The sequence below is a fragment of the Pinus tabuliformis genome, chromosome 2_1 (assembly GCF_031772625.1).
Source record: "Pinus tabuliformis cultivar Carrire ecotype Pingquan chromosome 2_1, CPIR1, whole genome shotgun sequence".
Taxonomy (NCBI): Eukaryota; Viridiplantae; Streptophyta; class Pinopsida; order Pinales; family Pinaceae; genus Pinus; species Pinus tabuliformis.
In genome coordinates this window covers 455410172-455428952 of record NC_142299.1, presented here as the reverse complement: position 1 = coordinate 455428952, position 18781 = coordinate 455410172, and positions in this window count along the sequence as shown.

Genomic DNA, 18781 nt, shown 5'->3' with positions numbered 1-18781 from the left:
CTGACAAGTTATATGCAGGTCTAGGTAGGGGATAATAACATCTAAACAAAAACTAAGCTGACTATCAGAGAAAATCTTAGGTTTTCCAAAATTTTGACAGGTCCCCAGGCTCACAGTTAACACAGGTGCGGTACCGCTCTGTGCTAAAAGAAAAATTGTGGATAGGTCTGCACTGTGTCACAAGCCGAGGGTGCGGTCCTCTCCCAAAGTTATGAAAAAAAAAATAATCCCAGATCTACTAAATCTACCCAATTCCACACACAACAAGCCAAAAACGAAAACAAAAACACAGTTTCTCAGGTCAAAGTAAAAACAAGGAAAAAATCAAGTCCCCAGCGGAGTCGCCATTTTGTCACATGGAATGAATCGATCTTGTAGACAAGATAGAGCTTCCTAGAATCTAACGATATCTAGTGACAAGCAAGCCAATCAAAAACTATCTTTCTCTAAATATGCATTTATAAACAAAGGCAAACAAGTGTTTAGGCCTACCTTAGGTCCAATGCAAGTTTGTGGAAGCCTCGCTCCTTTGATCCAAATGAGCTCCCTTGTTGCGAATCTGCAAACACAAACAAGCAAACAAATTAAATAGCACCTGAAAAGCCAATATCATAAAAAATACTTAACATGATGATAAAGTAATTCATGAAACAAATGACATAGGACAATTTGTTGAGAAAAATGAATCTAATTGTATTAATTCAAATCAAAGAAGAACTTTACAACCCGTGCCTTGATGTTGTACAAGCTCCTCCCAGGGTCCAACAAGAAGTCTCCTCTACTTTGACAAGTTTCACTCTCTTCCCAATGAAGCCAAAAATGTATGTGATCTCTCCTCTCAAGCTTAACTAGGAAGTCTCAATTCCACAAGCATTTACCCTAAAAAATGTTCAGCTTCTAACCTCCCTAGCAACCAGCCCAATGCCTTAATTTATAGTGCAATGGAGGGAAGTTACTAGGTCCTCCTTCAAAGGGATAAAGCCCTCCTTCAAAGGGATAGCTCCTCTCATCAAGGGATTAGATCCTTCTCTTTTGGGATGCATGAACCACCTAAGAGTGACCAATCCACGTCAAAATTCCTTCTAGAATCATCTAGAATTAACCCAAAGTGAGTTTTTTAGAATAAACTTACACCTTTTTTACTTTCACAGGGGTCTGCACCCACTCCTTTAGGGACAGAGTGGGCAAGTCCGCAGTTTTTGTGAACAGGGGTGCGGGACCGCAGGCAATAGTGAGAGAAAGTGCAGAACCAGAGGTTTGTTGATTTTCAATGTCTTTCTCTCATTTTCAAAGCTTGACCTGAAGATCTGAGATCTGAGACTTGCTTAGGAGGATAGTACAAGTGATGATAGACCCATACTAACTGAAAATAATCATGGTGATGATATTTTTGTGTAACACACATAGCTTTGGGGCTTGGCCGATAGCGAATCACAATGGGGCTGCAGACCCGAAATGTATACATTTGAGTTAATAAAACCCGTCGGGTTTGAAAGCCATGAATTCCTTGTGTTATTTGCGATGGGCCCAAAAGGGTTTATGCCTATTTTGTGGAGTATTTTGGTTATAAGGAGTTATGATAGAAAAGGGATGCGAGGGAAGACTTTGTGAGTTAAGCACACCGTCGATTATGATAAGGGTGGGGGCGATTGTTTGTGTGGGCATAAACGTATCATGCATGTTTGTGAAGATTAAAAGGTCCTAATGAAGGGAGTGAATAAAGGGCTAGGCCGTGTCAGGAATGAACCATTGCAGTGGAGGTTTATTCAATGGCTTAGCCATCAGGCATGGAAAATCTGACTCGGCAAAGAGTTAACATCTTTGTGATAAAACAAATCATTTCGACAAATGAAAAATCAAACTTCTAGGGGACCCATTGAAAAATTTGCTATCAGAGCATGTTTTAATAAGGTGGTAGTTGTGGCCACAACGCAACTGTACTTAAGTTATTGGGTAAAAGGAAAGCATTTAATCAATCACACTCAATTCTACAGTTAATTGGAAATGATTTTTTAACCGCTAACTAATTCAATCCATGACACAAATTAAATAAAACCAACTATGACTATGCATTAATGAAATGAATGCCAGAAATCGGATTCAATGAAAATACATCAACTGAAAATCTATAAAGGAGAGTAACTTCCAGGAAACAGAAAATGCATAAAATAGGGAACAACAGTGAGTTCCACCAGAGACTAGGCCCTAGCCATCAATGAACACTTCTTAACGATTTTAGAAGATGCGGACAAACAACAACACAAGTTGTATATTAATCATCAAAGTCACTTATCATTACAACATGATATTGTTTCTCAGAATCACCCTTCTGTAATTAAAATTACAATCCAAGTAAAAGACGAGAGATCCCTCTTCAATCTTCTCTTTTATAGTCAAAAGGAAAAGATAAATGTGATCACAGGATCAAGAGATCCTGAGGGATTCACAACTACATTCTATCTTCAGAAAATTATTCTATCTCACGCTGATCTCCTTCACTTTTTCCTTGGTTTGACTACACCTGACATGTCTCATTTTCCTTGATTATCTTTTTTTGTTCTGACTTGGGAACAATAGTTGTTCCTTCTGCTATTTTACTACATAAAGAGTAACAAAAGTTAGCCTACTTGATCAAATCATATCAAGAGTTGTTTTATTCATTCATTAACAAAATCCTATCAATTTTTTATTATATTATGGCACAAGATGGATAAGAAAGTGATTCGAATTGAATCCTAAAACACTCTCTAAGTTTTCATGAACTCTGTAAAATTCATGCCAAAGTTTCAAAGTCTTATAAAGATCGAGATTATCAGAAATATCCTCGAAAAAGTTGTAATTTGTGAATAATGTGGAGCAACGAGGACCCTCTGTCAAGCACACAGATCACTGGCCCATGGTAATGCGCATTGTCACGAATTGGCAAAACGGGAGGTCTTTTCGAGAAACAAGGGTGATTTCTGATATCGCTGGGAAAAACCCTCAAAGAAGGAAAAGCCTCGAGTGACTCAGACCTGAAAAGCTATAAAATGTAATGGATATCGTGCTAATTCCATCAGAGGCAGGGTCACACAAGAAACTAGCAGAATATCAGAAGGGCTTTGAGCGGTAAGAGGTTTTAGCCGAGTCCCGCCTTATGCCACACAATGGGTGCCACGCGTCTAGTGGAAGAGAGAGAAAACCACTCACATCAGACGGGTAAATGTCATGTTACTTACCCACTTGATATGAATGATGATCGTAGGATGTGGAGGCTCCACATCGACAGCGGAGACATAATCTGATGGATTACCATATTCAACAGTGGAAACAGGCAGAGTTGTATAAGATTTGAAGTTCGACGTGGATGATGCATTGTCAGAGGATCATGTACGCAAGAATTCTTGGAGCTAATGGTAAAAACGGTCATTTCAAAGACGTCCAAGAGAACTGATGCTCAGTTCGTTATGAAACAGGAGGCCACCTCCCTGTGAGGCATTACACAATGTTGATTACGTAGAACAGAGTGATTCAAATGAACAAAGGTAGGGAACCAGAAATCCGGGAAGAGGAAATGAACAGTTGGAAAACCGATTGGCCTTAAAGCCACATATTGACAGAGGAAGAGGCAAAGTTAGTTGAACGTAGAAAGCTAAGAGAAGAAAGAAGGAGCCAAGCTGACCTGCAGAAGAAAAAGGAAACATCAAGCCAGACAGAGAGAGAGAGTCAGAGAGAGTCTGTGTACTCCAGAGAAGGCTTGAGAGGTTCAAGCAAACTCCTCTATATATTCCGGTCATGTATGAGTCTCAGAATGGGCTCATACTATTGTGACTAATAGAGGTGGACTTTAAGTAAGGAGAGTCTGTGTACTCCAAAGACTTGGTGTTATAGACATATTTGGGCACTGCAACCCCAATCATATATGTCAATAAACAAGGGCTCTCAAACCCCTAAAAGTGTTGTTTCAAACCCTAAAGGATCAAGGTCAACTGATTACATCATTTCCCATATGTTCTCCCTGTAAAACTACTCAGAACTGGTCAAAATTGGACCATACAGACTTCTCCATGCTAACGGTGTGATGCATCTCACAATTACACACAAGGTGTGCAATGCATATTGAAAAGCCCTTCTGTAGGGTGCGATGAGCGAGAGCAGACAAATGGCAGGGGCAGTTTGCTAGGTGGAAACTCAAAGAATCTTCTAGAAACTGCTCATATGACACTTGCCTCTCTGAATTCGCCCAGGTATGAGTAAGAGATCATGAAATATCCAAGTGGAACCAAGAACTATCAGTGAAATGACACTATTCAAAAAACCAGAAGCTGACTCAACCCTCTACAATATCTATAAATGGATCCCTCATCCTAGATATCTAGAGGCTGGAATTTTGTAATTTGTAAGGAAGTGTTGTTGGTTTCTCTTTGAGACATTGTATTGTTAGGTGATCTTGCTTTTCATGAGGTGGAGAGGGCTTTCATGTTGGGAGGATGATGCTGGATCAGACAGCTGGGTTATAATCCTCTCTTCTACTTCTACTATCAACAAAGTTATTTGAGTTTTACTCCATATACTTGTGCACTTGTAAATATTGTATTTGTGAATGCAATTGTATGGTTAATGTACATCTGATTCTACATTGTTTATGGTATTATAGATCTCTATGATTTGATGGTATTTTGCTGCTTTGCCTCTACAGGTGTTCTTTGAAGTGGGACAAGTGAGAGAGGAGTAGTGAAGCTCTATCAAAGGAGAGAGGAAATAAGCAAGGAGCCAAGTGAAACACTGAGGTTGGTGCTCTTTACTTCTCTCTTATCTATCATCCATAAAAGAAAACACAACTTGCTTTGAATTCTTTGTTTCTATGATAGCTACCCATCTTAGTGGGACTAGCAGATCAAATAGCGACATAGGTTTTCCCAGAAACAAAATGGCGACTCCAATGTGGAGTGAATATTTTGTTTGTTGTTATTGTTGTTTTCTTTATAAACTACAGATGGAGCTTGAAGTTAAGCTAGGTAGCCTTCGAACTGCACTTGCTATGCAAGTGCAAAGTTGATTAACGCTGCTTCAATCAATCTTCGGGTTGGTTTATGAACTGAACATCTAACTTGCAAACATCTTAAGTGCCCTAGTGGTAGCTCAATAACCTCATAATATCATACCCCTATACTTTGTGTTTACTGACCATCATAGCTTAGCTTAAATAACTAAACTTAGCTACAAATTTTGAGCAAAAACCAAGCTCAGTTTCATTCGTTGGTCCATCGCACTTTCTCTCATTGGCAGTCTAGATGCACCGCACCTCCCGTTTGTTGCAAGTGAGATGCATCCCTGTTTCCCTTAAGGACAGGTGCGATGATTCAATGAGACTGTTTCCCTCTCTGGAATTTGGTTTTTTTCTTCATTATTTTCAGCTCTATTCAGTGGTTTTGCAGCCTATGATCAGTATATCATTGTTGAAACCTTCTTCCTTTACAGTATTCAGCCTCCATTGATAAGGAATTGTGGATGTTTTTTATGTATTTTTTTTTTATCATTTACAGTCCTCCTTTGAAAATAGTAGCTTAATCAAACTGTCGTCTTTTGATTCAAAAGTGTCGCAACTGTCATTTTGAGTCAAGAAAAAGAGTGTCGTAAAGTCTTCCTCTTTCAGATAGTCGATTGTACTTTTTCCATTGTATTTGATCTGAATTATCAATATTTGAAGTGTTGAAAGCAGTTTCCCATTCGAAATTGAAAGTGTCGTCTTAGTCTTCCTTTCGTTTTGAAAATAAATTACTAAAGTGTCTCTTTGAAGAAAAGTAGTTCAGATCTGTATTTAGTTTTCTTTTTGGCATTCTCACATTAAGGAAATGGAAAAACAAATATATGCATGTGCATTTGCATTTAGACTGCATGTGGAAATTGATTTAGGAAAAGCACATTTAGTGTGTGCTCTCTGCTCTCTATTGAAAGAATCATACTCTTCTTTCCTTAGTAGCTAGGATTTTCATTACTAAGAGAAAAAAATGAGTGTTTATCATTTTAGATTGCATATTTAGGAATTTGACATCTACATCATGCGGTGAACCTTGAGAGGAAAACTTATTAAGAAAGATCAACTATAAAATAAACCTCAATGAACATAAAACCACTTTGGAACCTAATGCACAAAATCTAGAAGTCTAGGTTAGAGACATATTCTGGCATCGTAAAGCTTGATAACTATCATTTTCATCGTAGGTTGGGTGATTCCTCCTGTTTGATACGACAAGTGCCAGTACGAACTTGTGCTCCCATGTACCGTCGAGTATATATTGGGAGACGACAATAGGTTGATATCCTTTATCCTTAGGAAGCTATGTCTACCGCCCTATCGGTTGCAATGCACTGAACACAACATTCAGGAAGAGTGATTGTTGTACGTAAAGTCCTCGGTAATTTCTCTTTAATTTACCACCGAGGTGTATATTGCTATTTTGCGATTGGTTTGGTAATCCCTTTGTCTAGATTTCCAGAGTAGTCACTTTTGTTCATTTTCAACTCCTTAAAAAAAATGTCCATCTGAGCACTTATCACTTTAGGCTCATTAAAAATAAAAGGCGACTAGAGTCACCTTTAGCTTTTTCTCGACTCTTAAAAATTGAAAAAGCAAGTTGTGTCAAAGCTTCATAAAATTCATTTAATTCAGAATAACAACCTTGTTCCCTCGTTGATCTTAGGTTGAGGTAATGGAATCCACCAATCAAGGATTTCCCTTTGGGGGAAATCCTAGTCCTTTCTCTTCTTGAGGAGATATTGGTGCTCCGTACATGGCTACATTGTCCCTTCCAGGAATCATAATTGGCCTGTCGATATGGCTATTCTCAACCTCTGTCATTCAAAACACCGTAATTCCTCAGCAATCGAATCAGTAACTAGATGATACTGGAGTTGCTCCCTCACCTTCTACTTCATTTGTTTCTCCCTCTCCTTCGTCTTCTTCACTTGGTGAAGCTAGTTGTTGTGGGGAAAAATGCCTATGCAGGACGATCCTATCCACCTAAGGTGTGACAGTGCCTTAGCAACAAACAGAAACAGCTATCCTAGTATTCTTCCTTTATGAATTAAGAATGAAGAGAGATGGATGGACTAACCGGTGTCTTTCGTTTGTCCCTCGATCCGGTTTCTCTTCTCTTTGGGAGTTCCCAGCTACTTGCCTTCTCGCTCGCCCAACTTCAACAGGTTCCTGCAAGATCACAAGAAGAGAACACTACACAAAGACATAGATTCATATTCATAACTAGTTCAGGATTAGAAATAAACTAAACATACTAATGCAATCATACATCAAAGATACATCAGTATATAGGAGAAACCAAGATAGCTTTATTGATGAATAACAAGGTTCAGGAAGAGATACAACCCAGAAGGCTCCAATCCAGCATCTCCTTCCAAGCAAATGAAATTCCTATCTTCACCTTCCTTCAAAGCATTAAGCACCCAATGATTCCAATCTCAAACCAACAGCAATTCTTTGCAATAACAAAATTCCAACCCCTAGATCTCATGGAGGAGAGATCCATATATAGATGTTTGGAGAGAGGATGAGTCAACTTGAGACCTGACTAGTGTCCTCTCCCTCTGTCAGTTCTTGCTTCCACTTGGAGACTAAGAGCCTCTTACTCATCACTAGTCGAATTCCTTGAGGCAAGTGTCATTGGAGAAGATTCTGGAAGCTTCCAGGGTCTTTCCACCTCATTGAATGAACTTGACATTTGTCACTTCCCGCTCAGCGCACCCTGGTAGTGCTTCTACCTGCGTTGCAGTGCACCTAGCCAGTGTAATCTCTGCATTTCAGCGCAGACAACTAGTGGAGCCTCTGAATTGATCCTGAATTGACTTGTTTTTGAGCAGTTTCTGGTGGAGAACTTCTGTGAATTGTTGTGGTTTGTTAGCCTTGTTCCTCTAGGGGTAGGAACAACATGTTTAGGGACTTTGGATCCCTTGTATTATGGACATTTCATGCTTAATTTTGTAAGGCACAAAAATGTCTATAACAGTTGCCCCCTAAAGTATGAGGCCGTTTATCGGGTGAAATGCTTTATTAGGAGGATCCGAAGTTCTTTCAATGCTGGGAGGAGACCTGTAATAAGATACAATACAATACGTTTTTTTTCATACTGCTTTCATGATCTAGCTGAGGCGGGCATTCCCATGCTCAGCTTTATAAATTCATTTTTCTGTACATAGAACAGACAATTTTCTGATGATAGATTGATGATTCTGCTGAAATCATCATCCTTTGGTAGGATGATTGTCTGTGCTGCAATGTTGTACATATCAATGTCTTTATTTTTCCTGAATATATATCACAGCCCGGATGGATGAAACTAGATCCGGGGTCTTCAAACTCATTCGATCTTCACTCTAAGTACAAGTCGATCCATGTGAGAAATGTTCTGAATTCGAACATGGAAAGACATCGCTTGATTACCGGTCAATGAGGTAAACCGTTAACAAGTGCGAGAGGAATCACCGATAATGATAATGACCCTCAAGGTACTGCAGTACAATTCACGTGGTGTGAAAAAAGGACTTGGCGTCGAACACCACGCAAAATCTTTCGGTCGAAGGCCATTGATGTATACCTGTCGCCGGAAGTGAGAAACTTGCCATTGAGGCATGCAAGCTTCAAAGTACTGAAGGGGTTGTTCCTAGATCAACTTCTTGGATAATGAGCTGATGTCGACAAGAAGTGATCCGTCAAAGGAGGGCCTTAATGTATCCCACATCAGTGACACGGAACGGAGCAAATAATTTTGATGGAGGTGAAAACGATCTGATGACATATGATTCAGGGTGGCGGACATGAAAGGATGAAGGATAATGTATGGCAGTGGATGGGACACGATTGACTTCTCTAAACGACTTCTCTTGAACATATGGCGACACTTATGCGATGGATCGGTAGCATTACCCCAAATATGGATGGTATGGCGAGACCATGGTGATGTGACATGTGAACGAAACAACCCAACTCGACTCAGGCACGGAGTGGAAGTGTCATGTTCAAGAGCGACTTGCTACCATCAAAGTTTTCTTGAGTTTCTCCCAATTTTTCCCCAGTCATTGCTGACCAGTACCTCTTTATTTTTTTCAAGCTTGAGGAGGATAACATATGCTTGTTCTATAACTTGCCCTTTGGGCAAGCCCATCGCTATGTTTTAACGAGCCTAGCGATAGTGAAACTCGTTCTCATCTAAAGACAAGTTTGTCGCTATTTCATGCATTTAACGAGTCTAACGACAAGGATAACTCGGTCCTTTTCATTTTTAGAGAGTCTGAAAAGGTACGTAAATTCAACTCTGAAAGTCCTTTTTCGTCATCTAATCCCTTGAGTCTAAAAAAGTATAAAACAATATAGAAGGGATGAGTTTTCGATAGTTTTAATGAGCCGAATAAAACAAGCACTCGATCTTTTTGTGCAATAATCCCTCAGGTCCAAAAAGATTAAAATCTAGAGGAGGGATAGCTCTTTCGGTCACTTTATCGAGCTGGAAGGCCAAAACTCGGCAATATTTTCATATTTTACGAGTCAAATGAAAAGAGCTTAAAGAAGACTCGTCTTTTGAGGAACGAGTGATAAAAGGGTTAGCAGCTGATTCCAGGTACGGGTTGGAATTTTCCAATCACGGCAGTGTCACAAGGATGGCTAGTGAAATCACTCTTCGCAGCTGTTCCTCAAAATGGGTAAACAATCATATGGAGGTGAACGATCGGCCAATGGAAAAGTGGAGGTGACGGTGCAAACACGACCAAGGCTTTAATGGCTGATAATGTTACATTCACTGTGGTTATTTACCGGGAGGTAGTTCATTTTTTAACGAGCTTAAACGCGGAAAAACACTGCTCAATCTTATGTTTATTTTTTAACGAGCATGAACTATGTGCTAAAACTACTCGGATCTTGCATTTATTTTTTAACGAGCATGAACTGTGTGCTAAAACTGCTCGATGATAAGTTTGCATGACCCCAGCATAATAACGCTATTCGAGGTGCATGCCCCCAAGCTTCATTGCATTCAACTCGGTGATTGGAATAAAGGCTTACCTTTGAGATTTGGAAAGGGGATTTGTTTCATTTTTTAATGAGGTCGACACAGTAAAAGAACCATCCTCAAGACTCCTTGTTTCATTTTTTAAGGAGGTTGACACGAGATAAGAACCATCCTCGGAGTCCACTGTATTTACAGTATTTCTATTAGGGCGATGATCCACGCTGACAAAATATTTAGGAATCTTCTAAATCCATTAGATATAGAAGATTTCATATTGTAGGTTTCCACTGTGGCCACTTCCGCCAGATTACTTGCAGGCGGTAGGGAAAAAGTACCCATTAAGGCAGGGTCTTTTAGGAGACCTACTCCAATATTTTGAAGCGAATGATTGCTTCCATGGATCATTGGAATGCTTCCCGTAACTTGTGAACTGTCGGGGAGGAAAGTTTGTTGGTTGACGACTATAATTCCTCCTTGAAAGGGAAATGCAATGTTCCTGAAGTAGGTCGAAACAACTGCGGCCATGGCATATATCCAGGGCCTTCCTAGTAGGATGTTGTAATCGAGGTTTCCATCAATTACTTCAACATCAATTCCTACTGTTTTGCCCCTAGTTCAACTTGCAAGTTACTTAAAATCCCGTATGGAGTGTATGATCGTCCATCAAATGCTTTTAACGTCGTTGATGATCTCGACAAGAGTGGTGAGCCTAAATTCTTCCAGCAGCTCATTGACATAATACATGTAGATGCCCCCTCATCAATAATTGTTCGATGAACGGTTTTGTTGAGGGCTTTCACTTGAATAAGGAAAGCTAGTTGAGCTGGTAACTGAGGGTCATATCCTTTATGATCAAAGGCCACAAGATTGGAATCCCTTGGGCCAATCCCACCTATTGCTGATAATAAAGCTTGCTCTTGGGAGGGGCAATTTTGCGATACCTCAAGTGTCGACATAGCGAATGGCGATTGGGCCAAGTCCTCTACTATATTATAATTCTGTGCTACTTTTTCACTAGGATTAAATGTCGATTTGTGTACTACTCCATTTGGCGACTTTATCATTGGTTTTGGAATGATGGGTGGCACAACTTTGGTCAAAGTTGTTGTCGAACTATTAGGTTGTTCATTAGCCTTGTTATTCGACAGCTGTGGATTCCCGTAATCTTTAGTCCTTGTCAAAGCATCGTTTTTCTTCTTTGAGATAGACAACATAAGCACTTGGGATTGGGAAGCATTTTGATTAGCAACCAGCTTGGTTCCCGGGTTTGTAAATGGATCAGTCAAAACTGCTGAGGTTTTTGAACTCTTAAAGAATCTTTTAAGCTCAGCTTTGTATGGACATTCATTTGTCCAATGGTCCTCATCGCATATTTGACACCCGAAAGGGGGTTTCCTTTGCCCAGAAGGGTTTGCAAAAGCTTTTTAAGGAGATGACTCATCTTGCTCCTTTTTCCTCCCTTTATTTTTCTTCTTGCCCCCTGGTTGCTTCAGTTTTTTGCCCTTGTCGTTCGACATGGCATTTACTTCCGAGGCAAGAAGTTCCTCATTTGCATTTTGACTGGAAATCTTACGGGCTTTTTTGGAGTCGGCCTTTGCCGACTTCGTGTTTGTTGTGCCGATCACGCCATCACCGGCATGAGAGTCATTGTTTGATTTAGGAGGAGGAGGAATTGAGAATTCCGGTATAGGGGCGTCAGGTATTTGTCGTAGAGCGTGCCAGACTGAGTATAGACCAAGTCTAGATATTGCGCACGAGCGATAACTTGCTCTTCCGTTACGACTCCCACCCTTTGCCACATCTTCCATTATGGCAGGAAGTAGTGACTTGATAAACCATTCAGCTAATAGCTGGTTGGGAACGTACGTTTTTACCATCCTACGACGACATCGCCACTCAAGTATATGATCAGATATGTGAGTGGCCATTTTCTGTTTGAAATTGGTTAGGAGTTCCGTTCCCGTTTCATACCTTATCGGTAATTGAAAATGGGTTAAGAAAGTCGTGGCTAAGGTACTGAAATTGTCGAATGAAGCTCTAGGCAATTCAATATACCATTTTTTCGCTGGACCCATTAACGTCCTCTGAAAAAGGCGAAGTCTTATCGAATCATCATTCAGGGTGTTTGATGAACACCACAGATGAAATGTCATCAAATGATTCGACGGATCTTCACCCGGATTTCCATTAAATTTAGGAATATCTGATGGAAGTTTATGCGGAATCGTTGGCCACCAAGGGGCATAAGCAATTGGATCATTCGTCAGCCGGTTTAGATCTGGTAGTTCTAGATTTGCTACAAAGGGCAACTGTTGATTCAGGTTAGGCGAAGCATACCCAGGATAAGATGGAATCGCCTGAGCAGTGGGTCTTTGCATACTAGCATAATGCTGGCAATTTTGACAAGGTTGATGGGCATAACCACTATAATATGGTTGCCATTACTTACAAAGGCTTGTTGCTCAGGTCCTTGATATGATTGCTGGAATGGCGGTTGTTGAGATTGAATCAGCCCTGGTTGTTGGACCATTTGCTGTTGTCCAATACTGGATGATTGACCAAGATGAGGAGTCATAGTACTTGTTTGAGCCTGAGTCGCTCCAGATAAGGAGGCACTAACCTGAGGTTGTGATTGAGTTATCGAGACAAGAGGTTGTTGTATTGCAACCTGAGAAACTTGGGGTTGACATACAACAGGTAGCGCTTGTACTTGCGACGCAATCACCATACCAGGTATAGTGGGAATATTCGACACAGGGTTGACTGGTTGCATTGAATATGCAACCCTTGGTTGCTGAGGCAGTATTGGTACCCAACCGCTGGATGTAATTCCAGTTTGAGCTGAACTTTGTTGTAAACTCCCATATGGTTGTTCTCCGGGAGGGAACAATGAAATGGCATACTACCCTCCATATGGTGGCAATCCAATACTTAAAGGGCAGATGGGCCTTTGAAGACACATTGGATCAATTTGTTGAGTTTCAACATAAGAAATACCAGATGATAATCTGGATGAAGAAATAGGAACTAACCATGTCGTCGAAGCAGTCCCTGATGGGACTCCGGCTTGTTGTTAATAACTTTCCGGGACAGATGGTATACCGTCGAACATCGTTGGGGTAGCAGCAGGAGGCTCTGCCGCTGCTGTGTCGGATGACACAGTCCTGGATGTCGACGGTTGTTCAGACATATCTAGTCTATCCAAAATATTTTCTAGCGATTCTATAAGAACTTACGATGAAAAGAGACTAACTTCAAAGATCAACGAGGGAATGGTGATGATTATTCCATTTAAAATAAATTTTAACGATGCTTAGACACAACCTGCTTTTTCAATTTTAAAGAGTCGAGAAAAAGCTAAAGATGACTCTAGTCTCCTTCGATGTTTTAACAAGCCCGAAGTGACAAATGCTCGGATGGACTTTTTCCGTTATAGAGTCTGAAAAAGGCCAAAAGGAACTGCTCTGGAGTTCTAGGTAGAGGGTGTGCCAAACTTTTCGCAAAACCGCAGAATACTTTTTAAGGTACGGGCGGTCAATCTTCCTGAATGTTGTGTTCAGTGCATTGCGATCAGTAGGGTGGATGACACGGCTTCCTAAGGATAAAGGTTTTATGCCTATAGGGGTCTCCCAATATATACTCAACGGTACGTGGGAGCACAATCCGTACTGGCGCTATCGTCCCTCAGGAGGAATCACCCACCATCAGTGAGATCGACAGTCACCAGGCTTTACGACACCGGAACACGTCTCTAGCCTAGACCTCTATGTTGTGCGTTAAGTTACAAAGCATTGTTAAGTTCATTCAATTTATTTTAGGTTGATCTTTTTAGAAGTTTGCCTTTTTGGATCACCACGAGATGTATGATACAATTCCTAAATGCAGTCTAAAGATGATAAGAAAGCTTTTATATCTTTTCAACAATGAAAATCCTAGCTACAAAGGGAAAATAAAGACACCATCTTTTCTCAAAGAGCAATCAGCACACTCTAATGCACTTTTCCTAAATCAAGCATGCAAACTATCAAGATGCAAATGCACAATGCAGGTGTTTGTTTTCCGCTTTCTTAATATTGATGCCTAAAAAGAAAGCTTTTTGTACAACTTTGAATTTGCTTTTAAATGACAAATACAAACAAGTTTACTTTTTTCGAAATCAGAAAGGGTAGAAGAGAATACGACACTTAATGATTTTCAAAATGAATACTTGTTTTGACACTCAAAAGAGACAAGCTCAAACCTAAAGAAAAAATGAATGTATAATCAACTGTAAACAGCCAATGAACTCTCTCCTAAGATCACAATCAACAGATCCGAATCAAGGGCTACAGGATGACTATTTCACTCTTGAAATGGAAAACTGTAAATGACGCCACAAACACATAAAAACACTCACAGTCTTTTTGTACGAAAGGAGGCGGAATTTAAGCAGAAAAAGGAGTTATCAGACAGGTACCTATGCTGGTTACAGGCTACAAAAAACAGAGATCAAAACAAGGCAAAACAGAGCAGAGAACCCCAGCTGCACAAGGCCTAACTATATCAACGCACCCTCAACACAGAGGTTTTGACATTCAGCGCAGGTAGCCTTCACGGGACCTGCATTGAAATGCAGAACCTCTTCACAGAGTCTGCGCTGAAGGAGAAACTAGAGTTCCTCACTGGGTTCTGGGTCACAATTTGCTATTTAATCTACAGTTTCAGGCCAAATCAAAGAAACAAGCAAGGTACAATCAAAGGGATGCTTTGAGAGAGGGCTAAGATCTATCACAAAGGATCATCAAATCATTTGTGAGTCCATTGTTCAGATCATAGACAAATCCAGTGATTGGATCAAAGCAGCAACTGTCTACTTTGCATCTGAGAATAGAAGATGCAGTTTAATTGCTTCTCTTGAGTCTATGAAACAAACAATGATAGAAACACAAATAAAATGACTAAACAGATCTCCCCAGCGGAGTCGCCAATTTGTTGTGGGGAAAAATGCCTATGCAGGACAATCCTATCCACCTAAGGTGTGACAGTGCCTTAGCAACAAACAGAAACAACTATCCTAGTATTCTTCCTTTATGAATTAAAAATGAAGAGAGATGGATGGACTAACCGGTGTCTTCCATTTGTCCCTCGATCCGGTTTCTCTTCTCTTTGGGAGTTCCCAGCTACTTGCCTTCTCACTCGCCCAGCTTCAACAGGTTCCTGCAAGATCACAAGAAGAGAACACTACACAAAGACATAGATTCATATTCATAACTAGTTCAGGATTAGAAATAAACTAAACATATTAATGCAATCATACATCAAAGATACATCAGTATATAGGAGAAACCAAGATAGCTTTATTGATTAATAACAAGGTTCAGGAAGAGATATAACCCAGAAGGCTCCAATCCAGCATCTCCTTCCCAGCAAATGAAATTCCTATCTTCACCTTCCTTCAAAGCATTAAGCACCCAATGATTCCAATCTCAAACCAATAGAAATTCTTTGCAATAACAAAATTCCAGCCCCTAGATCTCATGGAGGAGAGATACATATATAGATGTTTGGAGACAGGATGAGTCAACTTGAGATTTGACTAGTGTCCTCTCCCTTTGTCAGTTCTTGCTTCCACTTGGAGACTAAGAGCCTCTTACTCATCACTAGTCGAATTCCTTGAGGCAAGTGTCATTGGAGAATATTCTAGAAGCTTCCAGGGTCTTTCCACCTCATTGAATGAACTTGCCATTTGTCACTTCCCGCTCAGCGCACCATGGTAGTGCTTCTACCTGTGTTGCAGTGCACCTATCCAGTGTAATCTCTGTATTTCAACACAGACAACTAGTGGAGCCTCTGAATTGATCCTGAATTGACTTGTTTTTGAGCAGTTTCTGGTGGATAACTTTTGTGAATTGCTGTGGTTTGTTAGCCTTGTTCCTCTAGGGGTAGGAACAACATGTTTAGGGACTTTGGATCCCTTGGATTATGGACATTTCATGCTTAATGCTGTAAGGCACAAAAATGTCTATAACACTAGTGATACTAGAAACCAAATAACTGAGAAGAAGAAGAAAGGGAAGGAGGAGAAGAAGAAGAAACGGTCCAACAAGGGGGAACCATGCATCGTCCCACGAAAATCCACACACCGCATGTTCTAAACCCAAAACTCCATGCATAATTTTCAAAGGAAACCACTTTCATCAAGATTTCCCTTGCATTCCACAGATCTTGAGAGACTGGTCTCCCCTCTTGCACCATCTAGTGTCATCAACCTCTGTCGATCATGTTGAGAATACACCATCGACTAGTGAAAATGAAGTCAATGGACAAAAAGGAAGATCTAAATTTCCTTGTAGGTTGTGTGAGGGCGATCATGCTCTCCACCGTTGTTCATTTCTAGATGAAGCTAAAAGTGTCTTGGATAACTGTCCTGCTTCACCACAATGACTTCCACCTGGATACAAGAAACTCTTGCCAAGTCTATCGCTAGTTGAAAATCTGACTGAGATGCCTTTGTTGTTGGTCAAAACGCCTATCATTGAAGATAAACCTTCTGAGTCCACACTGGACCAAATTCAATAGATCGAGGCGGTAGCTGACCCAATTTTGCCTTTAGAAGGTCCACCTTCAGATGATACAGTCTCCAAAGAGAATGAGAACGATACCTTTCAAATTATTTTTGTTAACACGGGGTCTGATGAACATGGGGGAAATCTACCCATTCCTTTACCACAGGAAGGAAGTTCCCCATTTCAAGAGACTCATCTGACCATTTATTCGGTCCCTCCTCCAAGCAATCTAGTCATTTCCTTTGATTGGAATCTACTAGTGGGACCCTACCTTCCATCTAATGTGCCATTCAGAATCATAGTACAAGTTTACAGAATGATCATGGCTAGCACTATCATAGATGAAGGGGCTTCTGTGAGTATCCTTTCCTAAACTGCTTGGAAAGTCCTTGGTTCTCCATCGCTTCTGCCTGAGAATCGAAATTTGTCAGGCTTCAATAAATGAACTAGTCAACCGTTGGGGATCCTTCCAAATGTGCCTATAACTTTGAGAAGGAAAAATGTTCACTTGAATGTGATGGTAGTCCAAGGTCCACTAAATTACAATCTACTCCTCGGGCATGACTACACTTATAGAATGGGAGCTATTGTTTCCTCACTCTTTCGGGTGATGTGTTTCTCGTATGAAGGCAGAATGGTACAGCGTGTTGACTAGTTTTCATTTCCCGGTTCAAACACAACTATGAGTCAAATTCCATCCCTAAATGGTCTCTTTGCACAAGGAATTTCTCTTCAACCTCCAGTTCATCCACCTAATTACCATGAGTGATTCAGTGAATGTAAAAAAGCTTGGGGGTATGCACCCTGGTCTGCTTTGGCAGGCGAACCTAGATTAAAAGATAGATTTCCTCTTAGGATATATGATTGGACTAAAACACCATTTCTGTGTTGGATATGGGATCAATCCAAAACAGGATCTCCTCGTCGTAGGTTATATGATTGGTCTGAAACTCCATTTTTGTGTAGGATATGGGATCAGTCCAAAACAGGATCTCCTCGAAGGTAATGTGATTGGAAGTGCTGACCCATACCATTCACCTTTGTCCATTTCGATGGACAAAGCCAAGGAAGTGTTTTATCTACTCCATAGATGAAACAATCTTGCTTAAATGCAAGGCTTCCATATGGTGAATTGGAAACCCTACTTTTCTTTACTCCTAGGGGCATGCAAACCTTTTTTACGCAAGTAAAAAGCGACTAGCATAACTCTAACCCCGTAGTATTTTACTAACTTCAACTTCTTAGGTTAGGTGATTGGTCTGATCCACCGCTCACCTTTTTCGATGGTCCCCGTGAAGCAAAGGAGATGTTTTTTATAAATTTTCCTGCCTAACCTCAGTAGTTCATTAACTCTTAGCTCTGTAGTTGGTCATTTCTAGCCTACATACAAAAGGGAAATGAGCAAAGTTTCGCATGGGGCAAGCTCACTAAAAAATGAACCTACTAAATAAGAGACATATTTAAAAGACGACTGGAACAAGCAATGTTTCCGCAAAGTTAAAGCTCATTAAAAGATAAACCTATCAACGAGCAATGTTTCTGCAAAGTTCAATCTCATTAAAAAATAAACCTAGCAAAAAGCAATGTTATTGCAGGGTTCAAGCTCGTTAAAAAATAAACCCGCCACTGAGTATAGTTTCTAAAGATTCAAGCTCATTAAAAAATGAATCCACCTTTGGTAAATAACCTTTGTGATCACATTGCTATCAGCCTTCTGAGCCTTGGTCATGTTCTTACCACCACCTCCACTCTTTTAGTTGATCATACGACTCCACTTGATTGTTTAACCTTTTGAGGAACAACTGCGACGAGTGATTCTATTGGCCACCTTCATTATGTTGTTGTGTTTGATAAGTTCCAAACTTACCTGGAATTAGTTGCTACCCAGATACATCACTTGTTCCTCAAAAAAAAGTCTCTTTTAAGCTCTTTTTAGACTCGTAAAATATGAAAAGATTGTTGAGCTACTGGCCTTTCCAGCTCATTAAAGTAAAGGGAAGTGCCATCCCTCCTTTATATTTTAATCTTTTTGGACCTGAGGGATCATTACACAAAAAGATCGAGTGCTTGTCTTTTTCGACTCACTAAAACTATCGAAAAGTCATCCCTTTCGTATTATTTTATACTTTCTCAGACTTAAGGGATTATACCACAAAAAAGGGCTGCCAGAGTTTCCTTTCCGTATCTTTTCAAACTCTCTAAACATGAAAAGGACCGAATTATCTTTGTCATTAA